The sequence below is a fragment of the Salvelinus fontinalis genome, chromosome 7 (assembly GCF_029448725.1).
Source record: "Salvelinus fontinalis isolate EN_2023a chromosome 7, ASM2944872v1, whole genome shotgun sequence".
Classification (NCBI taxonomy): Eukaryota; Metazoa; Chordata; class Actinopteri; order Salmoniformes; family Salmonidae; genus Salvelinus; species Salvelinus fontinalis.
In genome coordinates, this window is record NC_074671.1 from 67,820,078 (window position 1) to 67,833,477 (window position 13,400).

Consider the following 13,400-nt stretch of genomic DNA (forward strand, 5'->3'; position numbering starts at 1 on the left):
GGTGTTTATACTTGCGTACTATTGTTTGTACAGATGAACATGGTACCTTCAGGCGTTTGGAAATTGCTCCCAAGGATGAACCGACTTGTGGAGGTCTACAATTTTTTTCTGAGGTCTTGGCTGATTTCTTTTGATTTTCCCATGATGTCAAGCAAAGAGGCACTGAGTTTGAAGGTAGGCCTTGAAATACATCCACAGGTACACCTCCAATTGACTCAAATTATGTCAATTAGCCTATCAGAAGCTTCCAAAGCCATGACATCATTTTCTGGAATTTTCCAAGCTTTTTAAAGGCACAGTCAACTTAATGTATTTAAACTTCTGACCCACTGGAATTGTGATACAGTGAATTATAAGTGAAATAATCTGTCTGTAAACAATTGTTGGAAAAATTACTTGTGTCATGCACAAAGTAGATGTCCTAACCAACTTGCCAAAACTATAGTTTGTTCACAAGAAATTTGTGGAGTGGGTTGAAAAACGAGTTTTAATGACTTCATCCTAAGTGTATGTAAACCTCCGACTTCAACTATATCTATCATCTGCTTCAATGTAGTTCAGAGATTATAGTACAATAAATTAATAAATCAATATAATTTAAACATTTGACACATACGTATTTTAGTATACATTTAATTCACAGTTTAATTTGTCTGGAAAACAGAATAAAATACATTCGACATAGATCCACTAGGGGGCAGCATATTATATTTATATCCACTAGGGGGCAGCAGATTATATTTATATCCACCAGGGGGCAGCAGATTATATTTGTATCCACTAGGGGGCAGCAGATTATATTTGTATCCACTAGGGGGCAGCAGATTCTTTTTATATCCACTAGAGGGCAGCAGATTCTATATATATCCACTAGGGGCAGCAGATTATATATATATCCACTAGGGGGCAACAGATTCTATTTATATCCACTAGGGGGCAGCAGATTCTATATATATCCACTAGGGGGCAACAGATTCTATATATATCCACTAGAGGGCAGCAGATTCTATATATATCCACTAGGGGGCAACAGATTCTATATATATCCACTAGGGGGCAACAGATTCTATTTATATCCACTAGGGGGCAGCAGATTCTATATATATCCACTAGAGGGCATCAGATTATATTTATATCCACTAGGGGGCCTTTTGGCACTTGGACACTTGTTCTTTCAATCCGTTGTTTTAAACATGTTGAATGAACTGGCTGGCTCCATCCCTCCTCAGATCAGTGTCTATCTGCTGCTCTGTGTGTCTGTCTGTCCATCCCTCCTAAGATCAGTCCGTCCGTCCGTCCGTCCGTCCCTCCTCAGATCAGTGTGTGTCTGCGTCTGTGCAGGGCCAGGTGATCTGAGCGGGAAAAGGAGCGTTGACAGTCGCCACACGTGAAGGGCTTGACCCCCGTGTGTTTCCTGTAATGACGGGTCAACTCGTCAGAACGGCCAAAATGCCACGTGCACCCGTCCCACGTGCACTTATACGGCTTCTCACCTGGAACAGAGAAGATAGATTATGTTTTTACTGTCACATACACCGGATAAGTAGAGTGAAATGTGTTGTTTTACAGGGTCAGTCATAGTAGTATGATAGGTGTTGTTTTACAGGGTCATAGTAGTATGATAGGTGTTGTTTTACAGGGTCAGTCATAGTAGTATGATAGGTGTTGTTTTACAGGGTCATAGTAGTATGATAGGTGATGTTTTACAGGTGTGTGTGTGTGTGTGTGTGTGTGTGTGTGTGTGTGTGTGTGTGTGTGTGTGTGTGTGTGTGTGTGTGTGTGTGTGTGTGTGTGTGTGTGTGTGTGTGTATGACATACCTGTGTGTGTGCGTCTGTGGGCCTTGAGGTGGGAACTCTTGGTGTACTCCTTGTAACAGCCGTAAAACTCACACCTGTGGACACACCCACGGCCACGCCCCCTGACCTCTGACCTGGTCACATGACCTACTCTCATGCCCTGGATACCTCCGGCCAACATCGAGCTGCAACACAATCAATCAATCAATCAATCAATCAATCAATCAATCAATCAATCAATCATTACAACACGTTGTATCCCGTTTTCAAGTTTCAATGATCTGTGTTGCTGTCTCCTATTGGTCGTATCTAGACTGGTTCAATGAACTGTGTTGCTGTCTCCTATTGGTCGTATCTAGACTGGTTCAATGCACTGTGTTTCTGTCTCCTATTGGTCGTATCTAGACTGGTTCAATGAACTGTGTTGCTGTCTCCTATTGGTCGTATCTAGACTGGTTCAATGCACTGTGTTTCTGTCTCCTATTGGTCGTATCTCGACTGGTTCAATGATCTGTGTTGCTGTCTCCTATTGGTCGTATCTAGACTGGTTCAATGAACTGTGTTCCTGTCTCCTATTGGTCGTATCTCGACTGGTTCAATGAACTGTGTTGCTGTCTCCTATTGGTCGTATCTAGACTGGTTCAATGAACTGTGTTGCTGTCTCCTATTGGTCGTATCTCGACTGGTTCAATGAACTGTGTTGCCGTCTCCTATTGGTCGTATCTAGACTGGTTCAATGAACTGTGTTGCTGTCTCCTATTGGTCGTATCTCGACTGGTTCAATGAACTGTGTTCCTGTCTCCTATTGGTCGTATCTCGACTGGTTCAATGAACTGTGTTGCTGTCTCCTATTGGTCGTATCTAGACTGGTTCAATGAACTGGTTTGCTGTCTCCTATTGGTCGTATCTCGACTGGTTCAATGATCTGTGTTGCTGTCTCCTATTGGTCGTATCTAGACTGGTTCAATGAACTGTGTCGCTGTCTCCTATTGGTCGTATCTAGACTGGTTCAATGAACTGTGTTGCTGTCTCCTATTGGACGTATCTCGACTGGTTCAATGAACTGTGTTCCTGTCTCCTATTGGTCGTATCTCGACTGGTTCAATGAACTGTGTTCCTGTCTCCTATTGGTCGTATCTAGACTGGTTCAATGAACTGTGTTCCTGTCTCCTATTGGTCGTATCTCGACTGGTTCAATGAACTGTGTTGCTGTCTCCTATTGGTCGTATCTAGACTGGTTCAATGAACTGTGTTGCTGTCTCCTATTGGTCGTATCTCGACTGGTTCAATGATCTGTGTTGCTGTCTCCTATTGGTCGTATCTAGACTGGTTCAATGAACTGTGTTTCTGTCTCCTATTGGTCGTATCTCGACTGGTTCAATGAACTGTGTTGCTGTCTCCTATTGGACGTATCTAGACTGGTTCAATGAACTGTGTTGCTGTCTCCTATTGGTCGTATCTCGACTGGTTCAATGAACTGTGTTGCTGTCTCCTATTGGTCGTATCTCGACTGGTTCAATGAACTGTGTTGCTGTCTCCTATTGGACGTATCTAGACTGGTTCAATGAACTGTGTTGCTGTCTCCTATTGGACGTATCTAGACTGGTTCAATGAACTGTGTTGCTGTCTCCTATTGGTCGTATCTAGACTGGTTCAATGAACTGTGTTGCTGTCTCCTATTGGACGTATCTCGACTGGTTCAATGAACTGTGTTGCTGTCTCCTATTGGTCGTATCTCGACTGGTTCAATGAACTGTGTTTCTGTCTCCTATTGGTCGTATCTAGACTGGTTCAATGAACTGTGTTGCTGTCTCCTATTGGTCGTATCTAGACTGGTTCAATGAACTGTGTTGCTGTCTCCTATTGGTCGTATCTAGACTGGTTCAATGATCTGTGTTGCTGTCTCCTATTGGTCGTATCTAGACTGGTTCAATGAACTGTGTTGCTGTCTCCTATTGGACGTATCTAGACTGGTTCAATGATCTGTGTTGCTGTCTCCTATTGGTCGTATCTAGACTGGTTCAATGAACTGTGTTGCTGTCTCCTATTGGTCGTATCTCGACTGGTTCAATGATCTGTGTTGCTGTCTCCTATTGGTCGTATCTAGACTGGTTCAATGAACTGTGTTTCTGTCTCCTATTGGTCGTATCTAGACTGGTTCAATGATCTGTGTTGCTGTCTCCTATTGGACGTATCTAGACTGGTTCAATGAACTGTGTTGCTGTCTCCTATTGGTCGTATCTAGACTGGTTCAATGGACTGTGTCGCTGTCTCCTATTGGACGTATCTAGACTGGTTCAATGATCTGTGTTGCTGTCTCCTATTGGACGTATCTCGACTGGTTCAATGAACTGTGTCGCTGTCTCCTATTGGTCGTATCTAGACTGGTTCAATGAACTGTGTCGCTGTCTCCTATTGGTCGTATCTAGACTGGTTCAATGAACTGTGATGCTGTCTCCTATTGGTCGTATCTCGACTGGTTCAATGATCTGTGTTCCTGTCTCCTATTGGACGTATCTAGACTGGTTCAATAAACTGTGTTCCTGTCTCCTATTGGACGTATCTCGACTGGTTCAATGAACTGTGTTGCTGTCTCCTATTGGTCGTATCTAGACTGGTTCAATGAACTGTGTTGCTGTCTCCTATTGGACGTATCTAGACTGGTTCAATGAACTGTGTTGCTGTCTCCTATTGGTCGTATCTCGACTGGTTCAATAAACTGTGTTGCTGTCTCCTATTGGTCGTATCTCGACTGGTTCAATGAACTGTGATGCTGTCTCCTATTGGGCGTATCTAGACTGGTTCAATGAACTGTGTTGCTGTCTCCTATTGGTCGTATCTCGACTGGTTCAATGAACTGTGTTGCTGTCTCCTATTGGTCGTATCTCGACTGGTTCAATAAACTGTGTTGCCGTCTCCTATTGGACGTATCTCGACTGGTTCAATGAACTGTGATGCTGTCTCCTATTGGTCGTATCTCGACTGGTTCAATGAACTGTGTTTCTGTCTCCTATTGGTCGTATCTCGACTGGTTCAATGAACTGTGTTTCTGTCTCCTATTGGTCGTATCTCGACTGGTTCAATGATCTGTGTTGCTGTCTCCTATTGGTCGTATCTAGACTGGTTCAATGAACTGTGTTTCTGTCTCCTATTGGTCGTATCTAGACTGGTTCAATGATCTGTGTTGCTGTCTCCTATTGGACGTATCTAGACTGGTTCAATGAACTGTGTTGCTGTCTCCTATTGGTCGTATCTAGACTGGTTCAATGGACTGTGTCGCTGTCTCCTATTGGACGTATCTCGACTGGTTCAATGATCTGTGTTGCTGTCTCCTATTGGACGTATCTCGACTGGTTCAATGATCTGTGTTCCTGTCTCCTATTGGACGTATCTAGACTGGTTCAATAAACTGTGTTGCTGTCTCCTATTGGTCGTATCTCGACTGGTTCAATGAACTGTGATGCTGTCTCCTATTGGACGTATCTAGACTGGTTCAATGAACTGTGTTGCTGTCTCATATTGGTCGTATCTCGACTGGTTCAATAAACTGTGTTGCTGTCTCCTATTGGTCGTATCTCGACTGGTTCAATGAACTGTGATGCTGTCTCCTATTGGACGTATCTAGACTGGTTCAATGAACTGTGTTGCTGTCTCCTATTGGTCGTATCTCGACTGGTTCAATGAACTGTGTTGCTGTCTCCTATTGGTCGTATCTCGACTGGTTCAATAAACTGTGTTCCTGTCTCCTATTGGACGTATCTCGACTGGTTCAATGAACTGTGTTGCTGTCTCCTATTGGTCGTATCTAGACTGGTTCAATGAACTGTGTTGCTGTCTCCTATTGGACGTATCTAGACTGGTTCAATGAACTGTGTTGCTGTCTCCTATTGGTCGTATCTCGACTGGTTCAATGAACTGTGTTGCTGTCTCCTATTGGTCGTATCTCGACTGGTTCAATGAACTGTGTTGCTGTCTCCTATTGGTCGTATCTAGACTGGTTCAATGGACTGTGTTGCTGTCTCCTATTGGTCGTATCTAGACTGGTTCAATGAACTGTGTTGCTGTCTCCTATTGGTCGTATCTAGACTGGTTCAATGAACTGTGTTGCTTTCTCCTATTGGTCGTATCTCGACTGGTTCAATGAACTGTGATGCTGTCTCCTATTGGACGTATCTAGACTGGTTCAATGAACTGTGTTGCTGTCTCCTATTGGTCGTATCTCGACTGGTTCAATAAACTGTGTTGCTGTCTCCTATTGGTCGTATCTCGACTGGTTCAATGAACTGTGATGCTGTCTCCTATTGGACGTATCTAGACTGGTTCAATGAACTGTGTTGCTGTCTCCTATTGGTCGTATCTCGACTGGTTCAATGAACTGTGTTGCTGTCTCCTATTGGTCGTATCTCGACTGGTTCAATAAACTGTGTTGCCGTCTCCTATTGGTCGTATCTAGACTGGTTCAATGAACTGTGTTGCTGTCTCCTATTGGTCGTATCTCGACTGGTTCAATGATCTGTGTTGCTGTCTCCTATTGGTCGTATCTCGACTGGTTCAATGAACTGTGTTTCTGTCTCCTATTGGTCGTATCTCGACTGGTTCAATGATCTGTGTTGCTGTCTCCTATTGGTCGTATCTAGACTGGTTCAATGAACTGTGTTTCTGTCTCCTATTGGACGTATCTAGACTGGTTCAATGAACTGTGTTGCTGTCTCCTATTGGTCGTATCTAGACTGGTTCAATGGACTGTGTCGCTGTCTCCTATTGGACGTATCTAGACTGGTTCAATGATCTGTGTTGCTGTCTCCTATTGGACGTATCTCGACTGGTTCAATGATCTGTGTTCCTGTCTCCTATTGGACGTATCTAGACTGGTTCAATAAACTGTGTTGCTGTCTCCTATTGGTCGTATCTCGACTGGTTCAATGAACTGTGATGCTGTCTCCTATTGGACGTATCTAGACTGGTTCAATGAACTGTGTTGCTGTCTCCTATTGGTCGTATCTCGACTGGTTCAATAAACTGTGTTGCTGTCTCCTATTGGTCGTATCTCGACTGGTTCAATGAACTGTGATGCTGTCTCCTATTGGACGTATCTAGACTGGTTCAATGAACTGTGTTGCTGTCTCCTATTGGTCGTATCTCGACTGGTTCAATGAACTGTGTTGCTGTCTCCTATTGGTCGTATCTCGACTGGTTCAATAAACTGTGTTGCCGTCTCCTATTGGACGTATCTCGACTGGTTCAATGAACTGTGATGCTGTCTCCTATTGGTCGTATCTCGACTGGTTCAATGAACTGTGTTTCTGTCTCCTATTGGTCGTATCTCGACTGGTTCAATGAACTGTGTTTCTGTCTCCTATTGGTCGTATCTCGACTGGTTCAATGATCTGTGTTGCTGTCTCCTATTGGTCGTATCTAGACTGGTTCAATGAACTGTGTTTCTGTCTCCTATTGGTCGTATCTAGACTGGTTCAATGATCTGTGTTGCTGTCTCCTATTGGACGTATCTAGACTGGTTCAATAAACTGTGTTGCCGTCTCCTATTGGACGTATCTCGACTGGTTCAATGAACTGTGATGCTGTCTCCTATTGGTCGTATCTCGACTGGTTCAATAAACTGTGTTGCTGTCTCCTATTGGTCGTATCTCGACTGGTTCAATGAACTGTGATGCTGTCTCCTATTGGACGTATCTCGACTGGTTCAATGAACTGTGATGCTGTCTCCTATTGGTCGTATCTCGACTGGTTCAATGAACTGTGATGCTGTCTCCTATTGGACGTATCTCGACTGGTTCAATGAACTGTGATGCTGTCTCTTATTGGACGTATCTCGACTGGTTCAATGATCTGTGATGCTGTCTCCTATTGGACGTATCTCGACTGGTTCAATGAACTGTGTCGCTGTCTCCTATTGGTCGTATCTAGACTGGTTCAATGAACTGTGTCGCTGTCTCCTATTGGTCGTATCTAGACTGGTTCAATGAACTGTGATGCTGTCTCCTATTGGTCGTATCTCGACTGGTTCAATGATCTGTGTTCCTGTCTCCTATTGGACGTATCTAGACTGGTTCAATAAACTGTGTTCCTGTCTCCTATTGGACGTATCTCGACTGGTTCAATGAACTGTGTTGCTGTCTCCTATTGGTCGTATCTAGACTGGTTCAATGGACTGTGTCGCTGTCTCCTATTGGACGTATCTAGACTGGTTCAATGATCTGTGTTGCTGTCTCCTATTGGACGTATCTCGACTGGTTCAATGAACTGTGTCGCTGTCTCCTATTGGTCGTATCTAGACTGGTTCAATGAACTGTGTCGCTGTCTCCTATTGGTCGTATCTAGACTGGTTCAATGAACTGTGTTGCTGTCTCCTATTGGACGTATCTAGACTGGTTCAATGAACTGTGTTGCTGTCTCCTATTGGTCGTATCTCGACTGGTTCAATGAACTGTGTTGCTGTCTCCTATTGGTCGTATCTAGACTGGTTCAATGAACTGTGTTGCTGTCTCCTATTGGTCGTATCTAGACTGGTTCAATGGACTGTGTTGCTGTCTCCTATTGGTCGTATCTAGACTGGTTCAATAAACTGTGTTGCCGTCTCCTATTGGACGTATCTCGACTGGTTCAATGAACTGTGTTGCTGTCTCCTATTGGTCGTATCTCGACTGGTTCAATGGACTGTGTTGCTGTCTCCTATTGGACGTATCTAGACTGGTTCAATGGACTGTGTTGCTGTCTCCTATTGGTCGTATCTCGACTGGTTCAATGGACTGTGTTGCTGTCTCCTATTGGTCGTATCTAGACTGGTTCAATGAACTGTGTTTCTGTCTCCTATTGGACGTATCTAGACTGGTTCAATGAACTGTGTTGCTGTCTCCTATTGGTCGTATCTAGACTGGTTCAATGAACTGTGTTGCTGTCTCCTATTGGTCGTATCTCGACTGGTTCAATGAACTGTGTTGCTGTCTCCTATTGGTCGTATCTAGACTGGTTCAATAAACTGTGTTGCTGTCTCCTATTGGTCGTATCTCGACTGGTTCAATGAACTGTGATGCTGTCTCCTATTGGACGTATCTAGACTGGTTCAATGAACTGTGTTGCTGTCTCATATTGGTCGTATCTCGACTGGTTCAATAAACTGTGTTGCTGTCTCCTATTGGTCGTATCTCGACTGGTTCAATGAACTGTGATGCTGTCTCCTATTGGACGTATCTAGACTGGTTCAATGAACTGTGTTGCTGTCTCCTATTGGTCGTATCTCGACTGGTTCAATGAACTGTGTTGCTGTCTCCTATTGGTCGTATCTCGACTGGTTCAATAAACTGTGTTCCTGTCTCCTATTGGACGTATCTCGACTGGTTCAATGAACTGTGTTGCTGTCTCCTATTGGTCGTATCTAGATTGGTTCAATGAACTGTGTTGCTGTCTCCTATTGGACGTATCTAGACTGGTTCAATGAACTGTGTTGCTGTCTCCTATTGGTCGTATCTCGACTGGTTCAATGAACTGTGTTGCTGTCTCCTATTGGTCGTATCTAGACTGGTTCAATGAACTGTGTTGCTGTCTCCTATTGGTCGTATCTAGACTGGTTCAATGGACTGTGTTGCTGTCTCCTATTGGTCGTATCTAGACTGGTTCAATGAACTGTGTTGCTGTCTCCTATTGGTCGTATCTAGACTGGTTCAATGAACTGTGTTGCTGTCTCCTATTGGTCGTATCTCGACTGGTTCAATGAACTGTGATGCTGTCTCCTATTGGACGTATCTAGACTGGTTCAATGAACTGTGTTGCTGTCTCCTATTGGTCGTATCTCGACTGGTTCAATAAACTGTGTTGCTGTCTCCTATTGGTCGTATCTCGACTGGTTCAATGAACTGTGATGCTGTCTCCTATTGGACGTATCTAGACTGGTTCAATGAACTGTGTTGCTGTCTCCTATTGGTCGTATCTCGACTGGTTCAATGAACTGTGTTGCTGTCTCCTATTGGTCGTATCTCGACTGGTTCAATAAACTGTGTTGCCGTCTCCTATTGGACGTATCTCGACTGGTTCAATGAACTGTGATGCTGTCTCCTATTGGTCGTATCTCGACTGGTTCAATGAACTGTGTTTCTGTCTCCTATTGGTCGTATCTCGACTGGTTCAATGAACTGTGTTTCTGTCTCCTATTGGTCGTATCTCGACTGGTTCAATGATCTGTGTTGCTGTCTCCTATTGGTCGTATCTAGACTGGTTCAATGAACTGTGTTTCTGTCTCCTATTGGACGTATCTAGACTGGTTCAATGAACTGTGTTGCTGTCTCCTATTGGTCGTATCTAGACTGGTTCAATGGACTGTGTCGCTGTCTCCTATTGGACGTATCTAGACTGGTTCAATGATCTGTGTTGCTGTCTCCTATTGGACGTATCTCGACTGGTTCAATGATCTGTGTTCCTGTCTCCTATTGGACGTATCTAGACTGGTTCAATAAACTGTGTTGCTGTCTCCTATTGGTCGTATCTCGACTGGTTCAATGAACTGTGATGCTGTCTCCTATTGGACGTATCTAGACTGGTTCAATGAACTGTGTTGCTGTCTCCTATTGGTCGTATCTCGACTGGTTCAATAAACTGTGTTGCTGTCTCCTATTGGTCGTATCTCGACTGGTTCAATGAACTGTGATGCTGTCTCCTATTGGACGTATCTAGACTGGTTCAATGAACTGTGTTGCTGTCTCCTATTGGTCGTATCTCGACTGGTTCAATGAACTGTGTTGCTGTCTCCTATTGGTCGTATCTCGACTGGTTCAATAAACTGTGTTGCCGTCTCCTATTGGACGTATCTCGACTGGTTCAATGAACTGTGATGCTGTCTCCTATTGGTCGTATCTCGACTGGTTCAATGAACTGTGTTTCTGTCTCCTATTGGTCGTATCTCGACTGGTTCAATGAACTGTGTTTCTGTCTCCTATTGGTCGTATCTCGACTGGTTCAATGATCTGTGTTGCTGTCTCCTATTGGTCGTATCTAGACTGGTTCAATGAACTGTGTTTCTGTCTCCTATTGGTCGTATCTAGACTGGTTCAATGATCTGTGTTGCTGTCTCCTATTGGACGTATCTAGACTGGTTCAATAAACTGTGTTGCCGTCTCCTATTGGACGTATCTCGACTGGTTCAATGAACTGTGATGCTGTCTCCTATTGGTCGTATCTCGACTGGTTCAATAAACTGTGTTGCTGTCTCCTATTGGTCGTATCTCGACTGGTTCAATGAACTGTGATGCTGTCTCCTATTGGTCGTATCTAGACTGGTTCAATGAACTGTGATGCTGTCTCCTATTGGTCGTATCTCGACTGGTTCAATGAACTGTGATGCTGTCTCCTATTGGACGTATCTCGACTGGTTCAATGAACTGTGATGCTGTCTCTTATTGGACGTATCTCGACTGGTTCAATGATCTGTGATGCTGTCTCCTATTGGACGTATCTCGACTGGTTCAATGAACTGTGTCGCTGTCTCCTATTGGTCGTATCTAGACTGGTTCAATGAACTGTGTCGCTGTCTCCTATTGGTCGTATCTAGACTGGTTCAATGAACTGTGATGCTGTCTCCTATTGGTCGTATCTCGACTGGTTCAATGATCTGTGTTCCTGTCTCCTATTGGACGTATCTAGACTGGTTCAATAAACTGTGTTCCTGTCTCCTATTGGACGTATCTCGACTGGTTCAATGAACTGTGTTGCTGTCTCCTATTGGTCGTATCTAGACTGGTTCAATGGACTGTGTCGCTGTCTCCTATTGGACGTATCTAGACTGGTTCAATGATCTGTGTTGCTGTCTCCTATTGGACGTATCTCGACTGGTTCAATGAACTGTGTCGCTGTCTCCTATTGGTCGTATCTAGACTGGTTCAATGAACTGTGTCGCTGTCTCCTATTGGTCGTATCTAGACTGGTTCAATGAACTGTGTTGCTGTCTCCTATTGGACGTATCTAGACTGGTTCAATGAACTGTGTTGCTGTCTCCTATTGGTCGTATCTCGACTGGTTCAATGAACTGTGTTGCTGTCTCCTATTGGTCGTATCTAGACTGGTTCAATGAACTGTGTTGCTGTCTCCTATTGGTCGTATCTAGACTGGTTCAATGGACTGTGTTGCTGTCTCCTATTGGTCGTATCTAGACTGGTTCAATAAACTGTGTTGCCGTCTCCTATTGGACGTATCTCGACTGGTTCAATGAACTGTGTTGCTGTCTCCTATTGGTCGTATCTCGACTGGTTCAATGGACTGTGTTGCTGTCTCCTATTGGACGTATCTAGACTGGTTCAATGGACTGTGTTGCTGTCTCCTATTGGTCGTATCTCGACTGGTTCAATGGACTGTGTTGCTGTCTCCTATTGGTCGTATCTAGACTGGTTCAATGAACTGTGTTTCTGTCTCCTATTGGACGTATCTAGACTGGTTCAATGAACTGTGTTGCTGTCTCCTATTGGTCGTATCTAGACTGGTTCAATGAACTGTGTTGCTGTCTCCTATTGGTCGTATCTCGACTGGTTCAATGATCTGTGTTGCTGTCTCCTATTGGACGTATCTAGACTGGTTCAATGATCTGTGTTGCTCTCTCCTATTGGTCGTATCTAGACTGGTTCAATGATCTGTGTTGCTGTCTCCTATTGGTCGTATCTCGACTGGTTCAATGGACTGTGTTGCTGTCTCCTATTGGACGTATCTCGACTGGTTCAATGATCTGTGTTGCTGTCTCCTATTGGTCGTTTCTCGACTGGTTCAATGATCTGTGTTGCTGTCTCCTATTGGTCGTATCTAGACTGGTTCAATGAACTGTGATGCTGTCTCCTATTGGTCGTATCTCGACTGGTTCAATGAACTGTGATGCTGTCTCCAATTGGTCGTATCTAGACTGGTTCAATGAACTGTGTTGCTGTCTCCAATTGGTCGTATCTCGACTGGTTCAATGAACTGTGTTGCTGGCTCCTATTGGTCGTATCTCGACTGGTTCAATGCATTTTCATTATTTTCTAACAGTCTCTTCTTCTGCCACTAGATGGAGCCCTGTGGAATGGACGGCTACGTCCCATCTCTGTAGTCAGTCCTGACCCACTCTGGTTACAGCCCGTCCCATCTCTGTAGTCAGTCCTGACCCACTCTGGTTACAGCCCGTCCCATCTCTGTAGTCAGTCCTGACCCACTCTGGTTACAGCCCGTCCCATCTCTGTAGTCAGTCCTGACCCACTCTGGTTACAGCCCGTCCCATCTCTGTAGTCAGTCCTGACCCACTCTGGTTACAACCTGTCCCATCTCTGTAGTCAGTCCTGACCCACTCTGGTAACAGCCCGTCCCATCTCTGTAGTCAGTCCTGACCCACTCTGGTTACAGCCCGTCCCATCTCTGTAGTCAGTCCTGACCCACTCTGGTTACAGCCCGTCCCATCTCTGTAGTCAGTCCTGACCCACTCTGGTTACAGCCCGTCCCATCTCTGTAGTCAGTCCTGACCCACTCTGGTTACAGCCCGTCCCATCTCTGTAGTCAGTCCTGACCCACTCTGGTTACAGCCTGTCATCTCTGTAGTCAGTCCTGACCCACTCTGGTTACAGCCCGTCCCATCTCTG

The 13,400-nt window shown here is 44.6% G+C and overlaps 1 pseudogene; it reads right to left on the reverse strand.

Moving 5' to 3' along the window:
• Positions 1-617: 617 nt before the first annotated feature.
• The window catches only part of LOC129860024 (Krueppel-like factor 12), a 16,136-nt pseudogene continuing 3,353 nt past the window's right edge, over positions 618-13,400 (reverse strand).